The sequence below is a fragment of the Eubalaena glacialis genome, chromosome 3 (genome assembly GCF_028564815.1).
Source record: "Eubalaena glacialis isolate mEubGla1 chromosome 3, mEubGla1.1.hap2.+ XY, whole genome shotgun sequence".
NCBI lineage: Eukaryota > Metazoa > Chordata > Mammalia > Artiodactyla > Balaenidae > Eubalaena > Eubalaena glacialis.
In genome coordinates this window covers 173,713,279-173,734,960 of record NC_083718.1, presented here as the reverse complement: position 1 = coordinate 173,734,960, position 21,682 = coordinate 173,713,279, and the positions used below count along the sequence as shown (strand labels likewise).

The following is a 21,682-nucleotide window of genomic DNA, read 5'->3' as shown; positions in this document are numbered from 1 at the left end:
GACCAGGGATCGAACCCAGGCCCCCTGCATTGGGAGCGCGGAATCTTAACCACTGGACCACCAAGGAAGTCCCTTGAACAACATATTTAATTAATTTTCTGAATAATCATAATTAATAATGACAGACAATTTCTCTTTTCTTTTTTAAAGTTAATACTCATATAGGTGCTTACCACATTCAAAAATCAATACAGCTTGGTGAACCCAGAGGCAAGTTCAGTCAAGAGACTCAAGGATTCCCTGAGCCACTAGTTATATATGATTTTGGGCTGGTTAATCTCTCTAAGCCTCATCTGTAAAATGGGGAAAATAAAACCTACCTCACAGGATGGTTCTAAGGATAAAATGAGATAACATACGTAAGCCTTCTAGAGAGGTATCTAGCACCCAGTAGGTACTCAATAACTGAGAGCTCTCATTATTGCTAATTCAAAGGAAAGCTGAGTTTGTTTGGACTTACCGCCTAGTGGTAATAAAATAATTTAAGGAGAACAGGTCAAATTAAACAGCACTGAGCATTACACAAAGGGCTCTCCTAATTGGTTCTCTTTTCTTTGGTCTCAGTGGAAACCAAGCAGTAGGTGGGCCTCTTACCTTCTGAAACAGGTTCTCCGGGAGTGTGAAGACAAGTGCTGAGAAAGAAATGGATGGCCTCTGCTTACATTATACCAATTTTAAGGATTAAGACAAAGGGTATCAGTCTTCCAAATCATAGTCAAGAGTCAATTCAATATTTTCACTTTATGTACTTTGAAAGCAAATAGTCTCAAAGGTACTATTATTTGGATTGTGGCATTTCTTAAAAATTAAAAAAAAATTTTTAAAAATCCTTTCATCTTAAAGGCCCAAGGCAAATGTCACCACTTGTAAGAAGTCTTCCTTGACTCTTCTTGTCTGAAGTCATATCTCCCTCTCTGAAAGTGCCAAAAAGTATGCTGATCCTTTTATGGCAGTCACTACATTCTACATTGTAGCACAGATTTTGGGAGTGTATAATTCTTTAAATATAGGAACTGAAAAACAAAATATCCTTAAACCTAACAGAATCAGTAGTAACAGCAGCAGCTATTGGGAGCCAAGGGTGGGATTCTTAAAACTTCTTTGTATTCTGTAGTGTCTACCGAAAATGTGTCAGGTATTCATTCACATTTTCTTGAACAAATCTAATCTTTAAAACACTTCTGAAAGGTTAAGTAGTAGCTTTCTGATTTTACAGATGAGAGAACTAAAAAACTAAAAGCAGTTCTGTAACTTTATCAAAGTCACACAGTCAGCTTTTAAACCCAGGTCCATCTGTGTCTATGACACCACAATGACTCTTCACAAAACACCCAAACCAAGACCATGCCCATATTTCTCATTTTCATACACAAGTGCCACCAAACCACAGACCAGTTTCTTCCCCCTCGAAAAAAAGACTACGTGCTAACCTAAGAAAGCCTTCCTGACATATTTACCCTAGAACTGAAATGGTGTTAATGAGAATAACACACTGCTTTCTCCCTCTCTACACCCAGTTTTAGCCAGCTGCTCAGGGGCTTCACATCTTTCACTTTAGACAACATAAACACTGGCTCATTTAAAGTGCCAGCCTCAGATAACATGTTCAGATGCTATTGCTTTTCAAACAAACTCCTGTTTTCAAACAGCTAGGCATCTGGGGTTCTGTCACTTCTGATGGGTTACTTTTACCTACGGGGTCCCTGAAAGTCACTAAGCTTCATTCTCTGTGCACTGTTGAGCTCATGAAATCTTGTCATCATGGACTTTTTTTTTTTTAAGTGCCTAATCTTTCATCTTCTTTTACAATGAACCACAAAACACATTCCTATGGGTATTTCCTAAACTGTATACAGTAGTCCCCCTTTCTCCAAGGGTGATACATTCCAAGACTCCCCCAAGGATGCCTGAAAGTACTGAACCCTATATATACACGATATTTTTTTTCTTTCCTTGTTAAGTCGAGAACTTTCACCTTTTCACTTAAAGGAAGCACTTTACGGCCTCTCTTTGGCATATCTGAATTGCCAGTATCACTACTCTTGCACTTTGGGGCCATTATTAGGTAAAATAAGGATTACCTGAACACAAGCACTGCGACACCTCAACAACTGATCTGACAACCGAGATGGCTGCTAAGTGACTAACGGGCAGGTAGCATACACAGCGTGGATATGCTGGACAAAGGGATGATTCATGTTCAGGGCAAGATGGAGCAGGATGGTGTGAGACTTCATTATGCTACTCAGAATGGTGTGCAATTTAAAATTTATGAATTGTTTATTTCTGTAATTTTCCATTTAATAATTTTGGGCTGCTGTTGACTTCGGGTAACTGAAACCGTGGGAAGTGAAACTGCAGATAACGGGTGATGACTGTATGTATATTTTAAAATAATATTCTTAAGATGAAAAAAAAGTAATTACATGGGACTGAGTGAACTGATGAGGATGATTATAATTTTTGTGACTTTCTGTTTGAATAAAAAAATAAATAAAATCCCCCCCCAAAAATAAAATAAAATAAAATAAAATAAAATTCTTCTGAGCATTTTTCTAAAAAGCACAATTGTTTTTCCTTTTTAGCCCAAGTAAAGATAATTATATCAGAAATGAGTCTCCCCCCCTCAATCTCTTTCTGCATATGGGGAATACTGAAAAGATGTCTTTTTTAATTATTAAATGTAAATAGCTCATTAAATATAATCCAATTACCTTAATTGTAAAAAGGAAGTAATTACAATATGTACATGTATTCTTGCCTAGTAGGTTTAATATCTTAAATTAATCTTTTCAGCATTAATATTTTAAATTAACCTTTGACATTAGAAAAATTCAAGACACTGATGTCTATTTTAAATATATATATAAAGCTGTACTTTATGGATCTTTGTTGTGATTTCACCCACAAACAATTTTAGTGGGAAAAGCCCCACTCCCAGAGAGAAGGGTAATTAAATAACACCTGCCCTAACTGAACTGGTATTTCTTGTCTGCCATAAATCATGTCAAAGAGTCTGTTTTAAATTCTAATGCCTTCGTGGGACAAAAAGCCAAGAGATGAATTCTGTGGCATTCCAATAATTACAAAAGCTTTACTTAGAAAGACAATTCCAAGCCAAAATTTGTTAGGAGCATCTCTCTGGTACAGTAGCCTACATTTTCCACTACCTAATTTCTATTCTGTTACTAGCAATTATAGTTCCCTGAGACTACCCCCAAGTATTCTTCTCTTGCTCTCTGGTCTAGCCCCTCAAGTTTGCTGTTACAACATTTTCCCTTAGCAGCCATCTGGTTCTTTCATTTTTACTCCTTCTTGGTGACCAAGAGTAAGTAAACTGCATACCTAAATCTCTATGAACTGCTTTGAAAAGGGGATCTGCCATGGTCTGTGCACTGAAGAACTTCTATAAACAGAGGCAAAAGGCTTACACAGATGAGGAATTAAGAAGACTGAGCTTTGTTTTTCTACCTCCTACCAAAATCTATCAATGAGTGTTGTTTTAAGATATGAATATGTGTTTAGAAAAATTAAAATTGTATTTAGATTAACACAGAACTTTTTTCAAACTTTAGAAATAGCAAGAACTGTATGAATATATATGTTGTACTAGTAACAACTGGGGCTATGTTTGTACAGCACTTTCCCTCCAAAGTAGAAAAGTTCTATTTAAAGTACAAAGAGGGGGACTTCCCCGGTGGCGCAGTGGTTAAGAATCCACCTGCCAATGCAGGGGACATGGGTTTGAGCCCTGGTCCGGGAAGATCCCACATGTCGTGAAGCAACTAAGCCCAAGTGCCACAACTACTGAGCACGCGCACCTAGAACCCGTGCTCCGCAACAAGAGAAGCCACCGCGATGAGAAGCCCGCGAACCTCAACGAAGAGTAGCACCCACTCGCCACAACTAGAGAAAGCCCGCGTGCAGCAACAAAGACCCAGAGCAGCCATAAACAAACAAACAAACAAATAAATAAATAGTTAAAGTACGAAGAGGGACTTCCCTGGCGGTCCAGTGGTTAAGAATCCAAGCTTCCAATGCAGGGGGCACGGGTTCGATCCCTGGTCGGGGAACTAAGATCCTGCAAGCCGCAAGGTGCGGCTGAAAAAAAAAATTACAAAGAAGCATCATGTGTTTTCAGCAACTCTCAAGGATTTCACTGAAATAAATTTTTCTGTTCAGACCCCTGTATTAATGAGCCAAAGGTGCAGCTCTCCCTCACTGATGCGACTTCTCAAAACAAATTAATGAAATGGGTAAGCCTAACTATGACTAACTCCTTTGGTCATTCATACTGTAGCCACGTTGAAGCAGTTCCTGACTACCTAAGGCTGGCTTCTGCTGTCATCCAGGCTAACTATGGAAGGCTACTTTATGGTCCAAAAGGATAGTGACATGGGTCACTGTGGGTTCCCTCATTCCAAACACTGTAATGAATTTTGAACAGTTACCAAGGGTTAGCAGAAGGAATGGAGCCTGATATCTGATGATGCTCACAGAACTCCAGAAGGGCAGTGCCATTAAAAGACAACAAGAAGTAACTTCACAGGTAAAAGGTGTACTAGCAGCCAAAACTAAGCCCCTTTCAAGATTTAAATGATTCAAGTCTCACCTTGGTAACACTGGTATTTTTGTACAAAATATATCTTATTAGGCCAGCCCTTGAAAGTTAAAAGGTGTCTTTAAATGCCTGCTGACCTAAAATTGCCATGTTCCATGCTTTAAAGGGATTGATTTTCTGGAAAAGAACAATAAGATGCCAAATTCTGTTCAATGGAGATCAGAATACTATTTGGTGAACCTATTCTGCACCTGTGAAAGCAAAAGAATAAGACTGGCTCACATACCCCAGAGGGAGGATGGTATTTATGTGGGCTCTGCCTATGACCTCTTTGGCAGCAAATGTAAGAAAGTCCTTTTTTGAGGCTAAGGGGCGGATGCAGGACTTTCAACTACCCATTCAAGCCGGTTACGATTCCCCTCCTCCATAATTAAGTTCCCATTCCCACTCTCCATGCATGCATGAATTGCAGTGACATTGACGTGGGGGTCTGACATTAGTCTTTGAAGGTCATTTAAATTCTCCTCCTTCCAAGCTGCCTTAAAAGCAATGCATCATCCTCTCCACAATGCCTGAGTATGGGGTTTGACTAGATGGTACTAAAGTGGAGTTAACCTAAAGAATAAAAGGAAAGAGGGCTCCAAATTCAGGGATCATAAAAAGAACAAACCAAAGAAATAAAATATTAGATAAAACTCCGTTGCTCAAGAGACAACAATAAAAGAAACAGTAAACATCTAACATTAGATGAATGAAAACACTTCTACTGATAACCCTTTTTATTTAGGAAAGTAGAAAAGGTCATTCACAGTATGGTCCCTTTCTTTGGCTCCAGTCTCATCTCCTGTCACATCTTCATATGTACATACCCTTCCCTGAAGTTCCAGGGACCTTCCCATGGCTCCCCATGGCATCACATTCCCTCTTGCCTCCATACTTTTGCTCAAGTCTAACCACCTACCACAACCCCCAACTTCTAGGGTCTTCCAAAACTGAGCTCAAGTGAAACATCTCTTGACATGCCTTGCCCCAAAGGAGCTTGGTGCCCCTCCCCCACACACTCTTTAAACTTTCATAACGTCCTGTGCATGCCCATCCCATCACACTGCTTTAAAATGACTGATTTTCTTACTGCTCTCCCACAAGACTGGATTCTTTTTTTTTTTTAATATTATGGCGTTTTCTGGTTGTTTTTTTTTAAATTTATTTACTTTATTTATTTTTTATTTTTGGCTGCATTGGGTCTTTATTTTTGGCTGTGCGCGGGCTTTTCTCTGGTTGCGGCGAGCAGGGGCCACTCCTCGTTGCGGTGCGTGGGCCTCTCATTGCGGTGGCCTCCCTTGCTGCAGAGCACAGGCTCCGGGCATGTGGGCCCAGCAGCTGTGGCCCATGGGCTCAGCGGATCCTCCCGGACCAGGGCTCGAACCCGTGTCCCCTGCATTGGCAGGCGGATTCTCAACCTCTGCGCCACCAGGGAAGCCCGAGACTGGATCCTTTGAGGCTGGTGATCAGTCATCTATAATCCTAGTGCCTACCACCATACTAGGCACAGAGAGAATGCTCAATAAGTATTTACCAAGTGAATAAAGTTACAGGTAGTGGCTCCTGTGCTTTGGCCCTCACGAAGGTGAGGATGGGGAGAATGTCTGGACCTCCAGTCTTATAGCACTGCTTCCTGAAGGAAGAGAACCCAATCTGAACAGTCCAAGTTTAAACTCTGTTTTAGACTAAGATTCCTAGTAGCTCACCAGATCACAAGACAGGATCTACATACACTCTCCAAGCCCTAGAAAATATCAGGGGTCTAATCGTACAGAGTGAGACGTTAAAAATTAAAAACCAAGGCAAAAATTAAAAAAAAAAAAAAAAAGCAAGGCCACCCTGACCAACATGAGCAATCTGCCACCTCCCTTCTAGTCACACACCTCAAAGCTCTTACTTCCTAATGTAAAGAGAGATGAATGATACAGTTATCAGCCAAAGAAGATAAATTTTCAAAAAGGCTAAGGAAGGTTAGAATAGGGTAAGTCATGAAAATCAGCACATGTCCACAGCCTGAAAGAAATCCAGGCTGTTATTAAAATCTCCAGGCACTTGGCCTAAAATGTTAATAAGCCTCTGAACCTTTCCTAGCTTCCCTCCCCTCAATACTTCTTCCCCATCTCATCTACTCACTCACCAGCCTGCCTGCCTTTCTTTCTTTCCCTTCTTTCCTTTCCTTTTTGCATTTATAAATACAGATAGAACTGGTGAGAATTTGTCAAACAAATGACAACTTCAAACTACATGTGGCATTCGTATAAAGTGATATCCAATTATTCGTCTGTTTGTTCATTCATTCATTCATTCATTCAACGAACCTGACATACCAGACACTGTGCCACACACTGGGGATAGAATTCAACACTGCCCCTATTTTCACAAAGCTCGAAAGCTACTGAAGGAGACAAATTAAAAAGGGGAACAATAATACTCAGTGATAAATGTGACCACAAATGTTAAATTCAAGGTGTTATGGAGGCATCCAGCTCAGATCAGGGGTGGAGGGGGTCATTAAGAAAGAGTGTCTTGGGCTTCCCTGGTGGCGCAGTGGTTGAGAATCTGCCTGCCAATGCAGGGGACGCGGGTTCGAGCCCTGGTCTGGGAAGATCCCACATGCCGCGGAGCAACTCGGCCCGTGAGCCACAATTACTGAGCCTGCGCGTCTGGAGCCTGTGCTCGGCAACGAGAGGCCGCGATAGTGAGAGGCCCGCGCACCGCGATGAAGAGTGGCCCCCGCACCGCGATGAAGAGTGGCCCCTGCTTGCCACAACTAGAGAAAGCCCTCGCACAGAAACGAAGACCCAACAGAGCCATACATACATACATGCATAAAAAGAATGTAAGCAGACAAGAATAGCATTTAAAAAAAAAAAAAAAATTAAAAAAAAAAAAAGAAAGAGTGTCTTAGGGACTTCCCCGGTGGTCCAGTGGCTAAGACTCCACGCTCCCAATGCAGGGGGCCCGGGGTCGATCCCTGGTCAGGGAGCTAGATCCCACATGCCGCAACTAAGAGTTTGTATGCCGCAACTAAAAGATCCCGCATGCCACAACGAAGATCCCGCACGCAGCAACTAAGACCCCGTGTGCCGCAACTAACACTCGGCGTGGCCAAATTAATTAAAAAAAAAAAAAAAAAAAAAAAAAAGAGTGTTTTAAAAGACAAAAAGGGTTAGTTAAGAGAAGTTTCAGGTGGAGGGAGCAATGCGTGCAGAGGCAAACAGCGTTCCAAGAACAGCAAATAGCTTGGTGTGGCTGAAGTGCAGGAAGTCACGAGTGGTGAGGCTAATAAGGCAGACAGAAGCCCAGGCACAGAGAGCCTTGTATGCTGCACTATAGCACTTGGAGTGTGCTGAAGGCTACTGGGAACTATTTAAGATTGAGGCCAGAGAGTGACATGATCGGATTTGCATTTAGAAAGCTCTCTCTGGCAGCAATGTGGAGAATGTATTACATGAAGGGGAGAAAGACTGAGGCAGTAATCCAAGTGGAAGCACTTCTAATTGATCGGTAGAATCTACAATGGGAAAGTTGCAACATAAGATGATAGAAATTGCTCTATACTGCGTTTGAGACCAGGTTGTCACTGATAAGCTTTCTCTTTTGAACAATTAAATTACTTAATCTCAGTTTTTACATTCTGAAAAATGTGTTTGTGTGTGAAAGCAGAACTGGGGGGAACACTAGACTAGAGCAGGTATCACCAAACTTTTCTTAATGCTTTAAAATTTATAGATATAAAATATTACTATTAGCTTTAAAGTCCCCTGCATGTCTCTCCCCAAACCCATCTCCCTCCATCACCATGAGATAACACTACTCCAAATAGTGATAACTTTATCACACCTTATCTCTAAACATTATATTTTTAGTCTCACATGTTTCTTTATAGGGATCTAATCATAATGTATATTCTGCAATTTTTCACTCTACAATTTGTTGAGATTCATTCATGTTGCTATAGTTGCAATTTACTCATTTCCACGGTTACATAGTGCTCTACTGTATGGCCACACTGTGATTTATTTATCCGATCTAGAGTTGATGGATTCTGGGATTTTTTCCCAGTTTGGATTTTTTGTTTGTTTTTACTAATGCCAACAGCGTTGCTATGGACTTCTTTGTACATGTCTCCCACTGCACATGTTCAAGAGTTCTTTAGGGTAGATATCCAGGAGTGGAATTGCTGGGTCAGAGGGTATGCACGTCTTCAATCATGAGATAACGCCAAATCGTTTTGCAGAACAGTTGTACCCATTTACACTACTGTTTGCTGGGTTCTGGTTGCTTCATATCCTAGCTGACATTTTTTGTCAGACTTTAATTTTTGCCCATCTGATAGACACAAAACAGTACATCACTGTAGTTTTAATGTGCATTTCCCTGCTAATGAGGCTGAGCATCCCCAACGCTTTTTGTAGAAAGGAGCTACTTTTTATTTTTCAGAAACCTCTGAAAGCCTAGAATGGCTGGAGGTCATTCAGAATGCTGCCTCCCAACAATGAACAAGATGAAGATTGGTCTCTCTTAGCACTAAGCTAAAACAGTATGACCAAATCTCAGCCACACTGACACCTGACACACAGGCAAACCTGAAATTTTTCATCTGAGAATTGAAGATGAGTTAGAGATTTTAGAAGGACTAGACTGAGACAGAAAAATCAGAGAGGGGCAAATATTGTGGTACTTAAGGCCTGTGACTATCTGACATCAACATACTTCTTCAGCCTCCTTTCTGGTCACACCTTTACAATGCTCTACACTGCATCCACTATTGTACTCATGCCTGTGATTTCAGTCAAGATACTTCCTGCTTCTTGGAATACCTTTTTTTCAGTTTTTTTTTCCCCCTGCTTCTTGAAATTTATTAATCCTTCCCTGCCCAGTTCAAATGTAATTGCTTCCATGAAACCATCCTGACCCTGTTCCCCAGAAAGAATTAATCAAGCTCTCTGCTGCTTCAATAGCACTCTATTATTCCTCTATTATGACATCCATCCCATATTACAGTTGTAACAGGGGTAGACTGTGAACTCTTTGAAGGAAGGTACTATCTCTTAAATCCTGAGGTGCTGAGCAGCACTCGGTCACCCATCAATTCTTCATAAAATACTGGATAAGTGGACAGAAGGATGAACAGAATCTGCTAAGAAAAAATCTCTAGGGAATTCCTTGGTGGTCCATTGGTTAAGACTCCGAGCTCTCACTGCCGAGGGCCCAGGTTCAATCCCTGGTCTGGGAACTAAGATCCCGCAAGCTGCACAGCGCGGCCAAATAAGTAAATAAAGTAATTCTTTAAAAAAAAGAAAAGAAAAGAAAAGAAAACATCTCTAAACAATGAAAAGGTCCTTTCTGACTCTTGCTGACTATGAAGAAAAAAATCAGAGAAAAGGCAAGGTAGGAGAAAAGGAGTGAGAGCTAATGAAGAATAAATTGTAACAATCCACTCCCCTTAATAGAGATCCATGTCAGGAAGGCCAGGAAGTGAAAATGTAAACCATACAGTCACCTTCTTAATGGGGGACAATAGCATGAAAAAGTGGGATTTATAACTGAATCTAAAACCTTAGGCTATATCTTGAAATTCATCTGGAAATTATTTGGGCCTGGTGTTCTCTGTGGGAGAAGTTGTTTAACTATAAATTCAATTTATTTAATAGTTAAAGGTTTTCAATTTTTTCTTGAGTCATCTGGTTAAATTTTCTTTTGCTGGAAGTTTGTCCATTTTATCTAATTTTAAAATAAACTGGCATAGTATTCTTTAAATTGATTAGCAAAAACTGTTATTAGGAAAAAACGGCTAGAAGGCTAGATAGAATAAGGGCAGAGATAAGAATCCAAAACAAAGATCTGAGATTTCACAATACTGGGACATGTTCATGTGTCTCTGTGTTCCTAGAATATAGGCTTCTTTTAGACAGGGATCACGTCTATCATAGTCTTTTGTACATAATGTGTTCTAAAAGTATTTCTTAATTTCCTATATCAAATAAAAAAATACAAGGACTTCCCTGGTGGCGCAGTGGTTAAGAATCTGTCTGCCAATGCAGGGGACACGGGTTCGATCCCTGGTCCGGGAAGATCCTACATGCCGTGGACCAACTAAGCCCGTGTGCCACAACTACTGAGCCTGCGCTCTAGGGCCCGCGAGCCACGACAACTGAGCCCACGTGCCACAACTACTGAAGCCGGCGCACCCTAGAGCTGTGCTCCACAACAAGAGAAGCCACCACAATGAGAAACCCGTGCACCGCAACCAGAGAAAGCCCACGCCCAACAATGAAGACCCAACACAGCCATAAATAAATAAATTTATTTTAAAAAGATACAATATTGATAGTTCAAGTCAATAGGTATTTTATTATTTTAATAGTTGATTTTGATTAATACACGGTTGACCTGAGTAATATCTGTAGCTGTCTTTAAAATTAAAAAAACCTTTTTTCAATCAAGTAAAAATTGGTTTCAGAGGTTACTCTCATTCATTAAACTAGATGTCAAAAAAAAAACTATCCAGGGACTTCCCTGGTGGCGCAGTGGTTAAGAATCCACCTGCCAATGCAGGGGACACGGGTTCGATCCCTGGTCCAGGAAGATCCCACATGTCGCAGAGCAACTAAGCCTGTGCACCACAACTACTGAGCCTGCGCTCTAGAGCCCGCGAGCCACAACTACTGAGCCTGCATGCTGCAACTACTGAAGCCCGCGAGCCTAGAGCCCGTGCTCTGCAACAAGAGAAGCCACCGCAGTGAGAAACCCGTACACCGCAACGAAGAGTAGTCCCCACTCGCCGCAACCAGAGAAAGCCCACACACAGCAACGAAGACCCAACGCAGCCAAAAATAAATAAATAAATTTATTTATTTAAAAAAAAAACAAACTATCCATTTAAATATAGCAATTCCTTGAATTTAAAGAAAATAAAAAAGCAGGAATAAGAAATTTAACAGCTTTGAACTACAAAATACACATTACTTTAAAAAACAAAAATGTAATTATTATTAAGACTATTGCTACTATAAAAGCACATTTCATGATTTAAGGGGGAAAAAGTCATTTTAGTGGTTTAAAAAAAAGTTATGTTAGTCATCAGTTTTATCCACTCCTTCCTCAAACCTTATAACATAGTAGGTAACTGGAAGGAAAACTATCTGATTTACATTTCAGAGTCCCTGCCCTGTCCCACCCTCTCCTGCCCTAGTGGATGTGCACTTGGTTAAATGCATTCCGTATGAGAAAGGAGAAGCAAAGAGGTAGTTTGAGCTTTAAAAAGTCCAGAGACTGTATTGGAATAATTTTGAAAGCTTCTTTAGAGATTGACCAAAAAATACTAGTCCTCTATTAGTGAAGGTCAACATCTTTAATTGGACACAGTCCAGAGAGTGTTATTGCAAATAAGTACAATTAGAAGAACGGCAATGGACACTACCTGGGCAACAGATCAGTGAGGCAATACATACACCTTTGATTCTAGATTGGTATAATCCTTTTTAACAGGCATTATCACAGCCTCCAGTACCATACAATAAGGATTTCCCAAATATCTATGGGAAGTTGACAGTAGTTAATACTTCTCTACCTATCTCATAATACAGATGCATTTTACTACTACTTTTCCTTTTAGAAATCACATTAATAAAGATGTTTGGAGGAATTCCTTGGCGGTCCAGTGGTTAGGACTCTGCGCTCTCACTGCGGAGGGCCCGGGTTCAATCCCTGATGGGGGAACTAAGATCCCACAAGCTGCACAGCGTGCAGCCAAAAAAAAAGATATTTGGGGATTTCTGGTTTTAAATGCCAGTATTTTAAAAAACTGGACAAGTGTTACAGAAATTTTTGTTGGCATTTTTCAGACTTGGAGGAAACAGCATTTGACAAAGAATATTTCCCAAGTGGTCTGGAAGGAAGCAAAAGAATTAGCAAAATCTAGAGAAGAAAAAATGAAAACGCATCAGGTGAAGGCCTGAGGTTTGCTGGCAGGAGAAAAAAGTGTGGACGCTGTGTAAACAAGAATCCATGGTAAACAAAATTTAATTAAAATGAAGCAATTATCATGTTTTGTCACATTTGTTAAAACTAAACTCTGCCAACAGGTGTCCTTTTAGGGTGTCCATCGTCTTGATTTCCATCAATTGTCCCAGAGAAATTATTAATAGTGTTCCCCCTTACTCTTAAAAGTGAACTGTTTTAAAAAATAGCAAACCACTATGTTGTACACCTGAAACTAATATAACACTGTAAATCAACTATACTTCACTTAAAAAAGATTTTTTTAAGTGAATTGGTTTACACAATAAATTATATGATCACCCTTTCCTTGAAGAACCAGGAGGCAGAGCTGCTAAAACAGCTCAATGTTCAGGATCCAATCATAGTCCCAATTATTTAAAATTCATTACAGATTTACCTCATTTATCTAGCACCATGAATATAACAGCAGAATAGCAGAGTGACTAAGAACATGGATTCTGGAACCAAATGGCCAGAGTTCATATCTCAACCCTTCTATATAAACTCTAGCTGTGTGACCAAGAAAATTTTTTGCTGTTTTACTTTTTACTTTGAAATAATTTCAAACTTGGAGAAAAGTTGCAAGAATAGTACAAAGGACCCCTTTATGTCCTTCACCTAGGTTCACCAATTATGAACATTTTGCCATATTTACTTTTATCTCCCCCACACACAATTTCATTACTAATTTTTTAACCATTTTGATAATAGGTTGTAGACATGGTGCCTCTATGTCTAAATACTACAGAGAACAACTCCTAAGAACATACTACAGTCCAATTATCACATTAGGAAATTTAACAACAATACAATATTATTATGTAACATAAAGTCCATATCTAAATTCTACCAATTGTCCCAATAATGCTCTTTATAGGAATTTTTTTCCTCAACCCAGGATCCTAATCCAGAATTGTGGGCACGTTTCTTAATCTCTCCCTCATGGGATTATTGGGAGAAATAAAGGAGTAAATATAAAGAATTTAGAACAGTTTTTGGCATTTAGTGCAGGTGTTAGCTGCTTTTAGGGAGTGACAGACTCCATACAAGTTAGAATTGTCAGATAATGGAAATAACTCTTTAGACACTATACTCCTTAAAGCCATTTTAATGAAAACCTCTGTAAAATATGTTGTGCTTATCCATTATTTCTTAAACAGAATATGTTAAATATAATTTAACCTTTTCTTAGTAACTCAGGGTCTTCACATCAGCAGTGGTACTATGCTATAAAACCATGATGTTGTCAAAGGCTCCTAAGGTATGAGGTGCTGTATGCCTCTGTAGTAAAACAGCTATAAAGTCTGGACAGACATCTTGAATCTCTTCCTTCTGCTGTCATGCTTTTGATCATTAGTATGTATTAGTGCATCTAATCTATATTATTCTAATAATGTTTACGGTCAAACAAGGCTTTTAGTTTAAAAAGCACTTTCATGTCATCTCTCATTAATTCAATAAATATCCACTATGTCATTTGATTAATTAGCTGATTTGAATTTCACAAGAAGTCTGTGAGGTAAAAAGAACATGTATTACTACTCCCAATTTTAATTACCTCATTATAGATGAATAAATTAAGGCTCAGATAGGTCAAGTGACTTACTCTGGGCCACAGAGCCAACAGGCAACACTGATAGCCCTAGAACACCTAGATCCTCTGTCCCTCAATATACACAGTTGTCTCTGAGTGAAGTCCTAGGATGATACAACTTTTTAGATAGTGAACGAGCTTTCTGAAAGCTTTTTTTGACTTTTAAAAGTACTTTCAGCTTACTTTCAAACACAAGAAGTTGCATTCTGGTTGGCTGAAAATGCCAGATGTCTGACTTTCAGATGCTCTTCCTCTGCACTTTCTCAAATATTCTTTCCAAAATTCTCTGAACTTTATGGCAACACTTTATTAATATAGACTCCACACCCATTTGAAAACTTGAGACAAATTCAGACCTGAGCTAAAGTTTACCTCTGTACTCTAATAAAGAAAAGCCTGGCTAAGAAAACAGTGTAAATAAGATTGCAGGGAGAAATGTTTAATGAGCTGTTTTTAAGCATTTCAGGAGTCTAATTTACATACAATTAAAGTTAAATTGCACATCATTCTCAGCTATTCATTAAACCAGGTACAGGGACCTCTACCTAACAAAATAACCTGGTAACACTAATAGCCTAGTTTCAGTTATGACTCAAAGTAACAGTTGCACCTAGAGAAAAACAAAACACAACACTCTCACTAGGATTTACCTCAATTAGCCCAAATTAATGAGGTCTGATTGTACCTCCAATGGTGACCCACAAAACCTATCTTCCCCTGATGGCCTAGAGTAGAAGCTCAAATGCAGTTAAAACTCCTGTCACAGAAACTAGGTAGAGGAAGCAAGACAAAATGGCAATGGCATAGAGTTAAGAGCCACAAGCCTCAGGTTCTAGGTCGGATGATGCTGCTAAATCTGTGTGACCTTGGTTAAATCGCTCTACTTCTCCAGCCTTCAGTTTCCTAGGCAATAAATGTGGTCTTTAAATACCATATCTCACTAAAAGCATCCAGAGCTCCTTGACTAAAGGGCAGGAAATGTGCAAGATGAGTCTGGAACATCTTATCATAACTAGAAAGCAAGGAACACTATCAAAGACTACTGCAGTTATGTCAAAAGAAATCAGGAGCCAACTTGAAGAGGCTCCTGTTGGTCCAAGATGAAACAAATTGAACATCAGTAAGAATAACTACAATAGGGCTTCCCTGGTGGCACAGTGATTAAGAATCCGCCTGCCAATGCAGGGGACACGGGTTCGAGACCTGGTCTGGGAAGATCCCACATGCCACAGAGGAACTAAGCCTGAGCGCCACAACTACTGAGCCCATGTGCCACAACTACTGAGCCCATGTGCCACAACTACTGAAGCCCACGTGCTCTAGGGCCCACGTGCCGCAACTACTGAGACCGCGTGCTGCAACTACTGAAGCCCATGCACCTAGAGCCCGTGCTCCGCAAAAAGAGAAGCCACCGCAATGAGAAGCCCGCGCACCGCAACAAAGAGTAGCCCCCGCTCGCCGCAACTAGAGAAAGCCTACGCGCAGCAACGAAGACCCAACACAGCCAAAAATAAATAAATCAAATAAATAAATCTATTTAAAAAAAAATAACTACAATAGATTAAAACATGTCAAATATGTTAATACTCATAAATTCATAATGATACTTTTAAAAAAATCTAACAACTCACTGATTCCCTTTGGAGTATATCAGGGAACCAACTTACCATTTTGAAAACTTGCAAATAAAGGACTAAAGGTAAAGAATCAAGTATTTATGCTGCCTTTCCTGTACAAATCAAAAACTTCAGAGTAACCAAAGAGTTGATTAGGGAAAGTTTTTCTTTTATGAAATATTCCAGCTCATAAATGAAGAAAGAATGATAACACTAGAATATCACCATTTTGCAAACACCTAGGTAATCATTATCCATGACCACTTACAACACAAAAAGAGACATCTGGACATTATAGGCCTCCTGACAGAAGAATACAACAACACTTATGAAGCATTATACTGCCAAAGCAGGAACCTGATTTAGGTCAAGCCTCTAGAGTTGTGCTGACCAACAGGCGGCCACTACACACATGTAGCTATCAAGCACTTGAAATGTGGCTGGCTCATATGAATTGATATGTGCTGTAAGTGTAAAACACACGCTGAATCACAAAGATTTAGTATGTAAAACATCTCAATAATTTTTACATTCATTATGTGGTGAAATGATAGTAAATGATAGAAATGATAGAAAATTTAAATTTCATTTGAGGCTTGAATATTTCTATTAGACAATGCTGCTCTAGATCTAACAACCAGTTTACAGGGAATACAACGGACAGAGAAACAAATAAATCATAGAAATTCAATTAGCAAAATCTAGAATGGGAAAACTTGCTTTCTTCAACAACAACAAAAATATAAAGGAAAAAAGGCAAGAGAACCGAAAGATTAAAAGAAACTTAAGAGCCACAGAACCCAAAGATTAAAAGAGATTTAACAGCCATATAAATCAAATCAATGGATGGATATTTTTTGGAACCTGATTCGAATAAAGCAAATGTTTAGAGAGAAAGGAGGGCACAGATGAAGGGAAGAGGGAAAAGAGAAAGCAACTGTGGAAATACGAACATTAACTGGCTATCCAATGATGTTACTGTGTACTGTGTTACGTTTTTTTTTAAAAAGAGTATCTTTTATAGCTACATAATGAAATTATTTACAATTTAAATAATATGGTGTCTGGGATTTCTTTCAAAAGAATCTTGTGAGGATGAGACAGTAGGTAACAGTACAGATGAACAAAATTGACCATGAGGTGATAACTGTTGAAGTTGAGTGATGGGCATGTAGAGGTTCATTATATCATCTTCTCTACATTTGTATATGTTTGAAATTTTCTATACATACTTCTAAAAAATTTATTTATTTATTTATTTTTGGCTGTGTTGGGTCTTCGTTGCTGCGCGCGGGCTTTCTCTAGTTGCGGCAAGCGGGGGCTACTCTTCGTTGTGGTGCGCGGGCTTCTCATTGCGGTGGCTTCTCTTGTTGCGGAGCACGGGCTCTAGGTGCGCAGGCTTCAGTAGTTGTGGCACGTGGGCTCAGCAGTTGTGGCTCACAGGCTTAGTTGCTCCACGGCATGTGGGATCTTCCCGGACCAGGGCTCAAACCCGTGACCCTGCATTGGCAGGCAGATTCTTTTTTTTTTTTTTTCTAAAAGGAATTCCTTTATTTTTATTTATTTATTTATTTATTTTTTAATTTATTTTTGGCTGTGTTGGGTCTTCATTTCTGTGCAACGGCTTTCTCTAGTTGCGGCAAGCGGGGGCCACTCTTCATCACGGTGCGCGGGCCTCTTCACTATCGCGGCCTCTCTTGTTGCGGAGCACAAGCTCCAGACGCGCAGGCTCAGTAGTGGTGGCTCACGGGCCTAGTTGCTCCGCGGCATGTGGGATCTTCCTAGACCAGGGCTCGAACCCGTGTCCCCTGCATTGGCAGGCAGATTCTCAACCACTGCGCCACTAGGGAAGCCCCAATACTTTTTTTCAGTGACAGAAAATTTTATCTATAAGGACACTTGTAGCTCTTGAATCTACAAAAATCTATGAAAATAAATGATGGGGTTGGCAAGTACCTCAAGAAGTCATTCAATCTAGTTTTCTGCCTCCAGGAACATTACTTGCAATATTCCCTCACTCAGCAAACATTTATTGAGTAACCACCAAGTGCAAAGGCCATAGCATTGTAGAAGATGTATACAGATACAAGAAACAGTTTCTGTTTAAAGAGTTTCCTAATATAGGAGAGACAAGAAAAGAACATAAATATAAAACAAAGTAAAAGTGATGAAGTTATGGTTTACTCCTGGTTAAGTAAATCACGAAAGGCATCGTAGAGGAGTGTCATATAACTGGGTGTTAAAAATAGGCAGGAGGGACTTCCCTGGTAGCGCAGTGGTTAAGAATCCACCTGCCAATGCAGAGGACACGGGTTCGATCCCTGGTCCGGGAAGATCCCACATGCCGCAGAGCAACTAAGCCCGTGTGCCACAGCTACTGAGTCTGCACTCTAGAGCCTGCGAGCCACAGCTACTGAAGCCCGCGCGCCTGGAGCCCGTGCTCCACAACAAGAGAAGCCACCACAATGAGAAGCCCGTGCACCACAACGAAGAGTAGCCCCTGCTCACTGCAACTAGAGAGAAAGCCTGCGTACAGTAACAAAGACCCAGTGCAGCCAATAAATAAATAAATAAATAAATATAGGCAGGATTTGGACATGTAAAGACAAGGAGTATTATGTCTAAGGTGGACAGACAGTGTGAGCAGAGGTACATAAGCAGAAAATAATGAGACATTTCTGGGGAATGAAGATGAGTACGTTATTGCAAAAGTAGTAGGAAGCAAGGCTGGAAAGACAAGTAGGGCCAGGTCACAGAATCTTAAATATCAGGTTGAGTTTGTACTTTAGTCGATAAGTGCTAGGAGTCACACAAGTGGAGTTATAGATAACAGAATATTTAGGAAGATGCTATACATCTCACCTAAGCAGAGAAAAGAATGGAGCTGGGTGGGGGGAGACTGGAAGTAGAAGCAGCAGTCAAGGCAACCGGTAACAAAGGACCGAAACTGACCTAGTGGGAGAAAAAGACAGGGAGGGACCTGAGAGTGTGTTGGCATGAAAAGAGATCCGGAGTTCAGGGAAGTCAACAGCAACTAAGGCCTTACATCTGAATGAACTGGGAAAACAGCGGAGCCAATGTTTGGTATGTTGGCAGACCTATACTAGCCCTGAAATGTGCTGAATAAATGACTGAGTGAATAAGTAAATAGAAATACATGAGTCAGGATAAAAGGCAGCAACTCAGGGGATTGGGGGCGGTGGGGGGGGGCAGGCAGAAGAAAATCTCAGCCTTCCCGTTTTAACTTATGAGGAAGTCAAGGTGCTGAAGGAAAATGCTGTCTAGGTGTGCTAAGCATCTTTCTCAGAAAAGCAAAGGTTCCATCGTTAAAATCTGTATAAAATCCACCCTTAAAACCTATAAACATGTCTCCCAAGCAAGAAGGAAACAAGCTGCACCAATCTGACCACTGGTTCCTAAAATCAAACAATCCATGAAAAGATAAAGGTGCAGAAGGGATATCCGAGTGGAGGGATTCAATAGGAACTCTAGGACTGAGGTTCAGAGGTAGAAATACAGATTTGGGGGTTACTATTGATACATGAAGACTGTAGTCAGAGACATGAGAGAGGAGATGACCTCCTAACACAAAAGCATAAACAGAGAGGCAAGAACAGAGGACAACCTGGAGACTGACAAAGAAAGAAGCACCAAGAAATGTAGGAGAATCAGAACAATGCTAAGAGAAGAGTTTCCAGAAGGAAGGCATGCTCAATCCTTGTTTTCTTCCTTGACCCACACATCCAATTCATCATCAAGCCTATCAGCTCTACCTCCAAAATACATACTAAATACATCTACTTCTTTTCATTTCTTTTCCCACCAACCTAGTTGAAGTCTCCATCATTACCTGGACTTCTGTTATTCACCTTAGTCAATTCCTGCCCCCCAAATAATCCATTTTCTTTGCAGCAATTGGATTAATCTTTTAAAAATGGAAATCATATCACGTACCCACCCCCTGCTTAAAACGTTTTAACTGACTGGATATTTAAAGATACTGGGGTGTGACAATGTTGATATAATCATGTTTCAATAGGGGAAATACTTGTATTTTAGAGATGTATACTGAAATATTTACAAATGAAATGAAGTCTGGGATCTGCTTCAAAAATAAGGGCAAACAAGTCTGAACTTATTCTATGAGACCAGTATTACTGTACTATCAAAACGAGACGAAAACTTCCCCCTAAGGTCAGGAACAAGACTACAATATCCATTCTTATCACTTCTGTTCAGTACTGTACTGGAGGTTCCAGCCAGGGCAATCAGGTAAGAAAAAGAAATAAAAGGCATGAGATTGGAAATGAAGAAGTAAAACACTATTTGCAGATGACATGATCTTATAATATATCAACAGAAAATGCTAAGGAATCCACCAAAAAAAACTATTAGAACCAAGGTAGCAGGACACAAGATCAATATACAAAATTCAATTTTATTTCTACACACTAGCAATAAACAATCCAAAAATGAAATTAAGAAAATAATTTCACTTACAAATGCATCAAAATAAATAAGTTTAGGAAGATTTAGGAATAAATTTAATAAAAGAAGTGTAAGACTTGTACATTAAGACTTCAAAACCTAGAAAAAATTTAAAGACCTAAATAAATGAAAAGACATCCCATATTAATGGGATTAATGGGACTGAAAGACTTAATATTGTTCAGATGGCAATACTCCGTAAATTAATCTACAGATTCAATAAAATCCCCATCAAAATCCCAGCTGGTTTTTTTTTGCTGAAATTGACAAGCTGAGCCTAAATTCATATGGAAGTGCAAAGGACTCAGCAAAGTCAAAACAATACTGAAAAAAGGAACAAAATTGAAGGACTCATACTGTTTTTATTTCAAAACTTACAAAAGAGCTGCAGTAATCAAGACTGTGTGATACTGGCATTAAGAACAGACATCCAGATCAGTGGAATAGAACTGAGAACCCCAAAATAAACCCATACATTTATGGTCAATTTATCTTTGAAAAGGATGCAAAAAAATTCAATGGGGAATAACTTATCTTTCCAATAAATGGTGCTGGGACAACTGGATATTCATATGCAAAAGAATAAAGTTGAACCCCGGGACTTCCCTGGTGGTGCAGTGGTTAAGAATCCACCTGCCAATTCAGGGGACATGAGTTCCATCCCTGGTCCAGGAAGATCCTACATGCTGTGGAGCAACTAAGCCTGTGTGCCACAACTACTGAGCCTGCGCTCTAGAGCCCGTGAGCCACAACCACTGAGCCTGCATGCCACAACTACTGAAGCCTGCGCGCCTAGAGCCCGTGCTCCAAAACAAGAGAAGCCACCACAGTGAGAACCCCGCGCACCACAACGAAGAGTAGCCCCCACTCGCCACAACTAGAGAAAGCCCGTGTGCAGCAACGAAGACCCAACACAGCCAAAATTAAAAATAAATAATTAAAAAAAAATTCTTTAAAAAAAAATAATTAAGTTGAGCCCCTACCTAACACCATACCAAAAATTAACTCAAAATGGATCAAAGGCTTAAATATAAGATCTAAAAGTATAAAACTCTTAGAAGAAAACACAGGTGTAAATCTTCACAATCCTGGATTAGGCAATAGTTTCTTAGATACGACACCTAAAAGCACAAACAACCAAAGAAAAAGTAGATAAACTGTACTTCATCAAAACTGAAAAACTTCTGTGTTTTAAAGGTCATGGTCAAGAAAGTAAAAAGACAACCCACAGAAATGAAAAGAAAATATTTACATATCATATCTGATAAGGGACTTGTATCCAGAATATATATAAAACTATTACAACTCAATAATAAAAGAATGAATGAACCAACTTATGAATGGGTAAAACATTTAAACAGACATTCTCCAAAG

General features: G+C 39.7%; 1 protein-coding gene across 2 annotated transcripts in view; it reads right to left on the bottom strand.

Annotated features, from left to right (window-relative positions):
• The window catches only part of WASF2 (WASP family member 2), a 70,064-nt gene that overhangs the window by 34,785 nt on the left and 13,597 nt on the right, over positions 1–21,682 (bottom strand). The gene's annotated exons all lie outside the window — the stretch shown is intronic.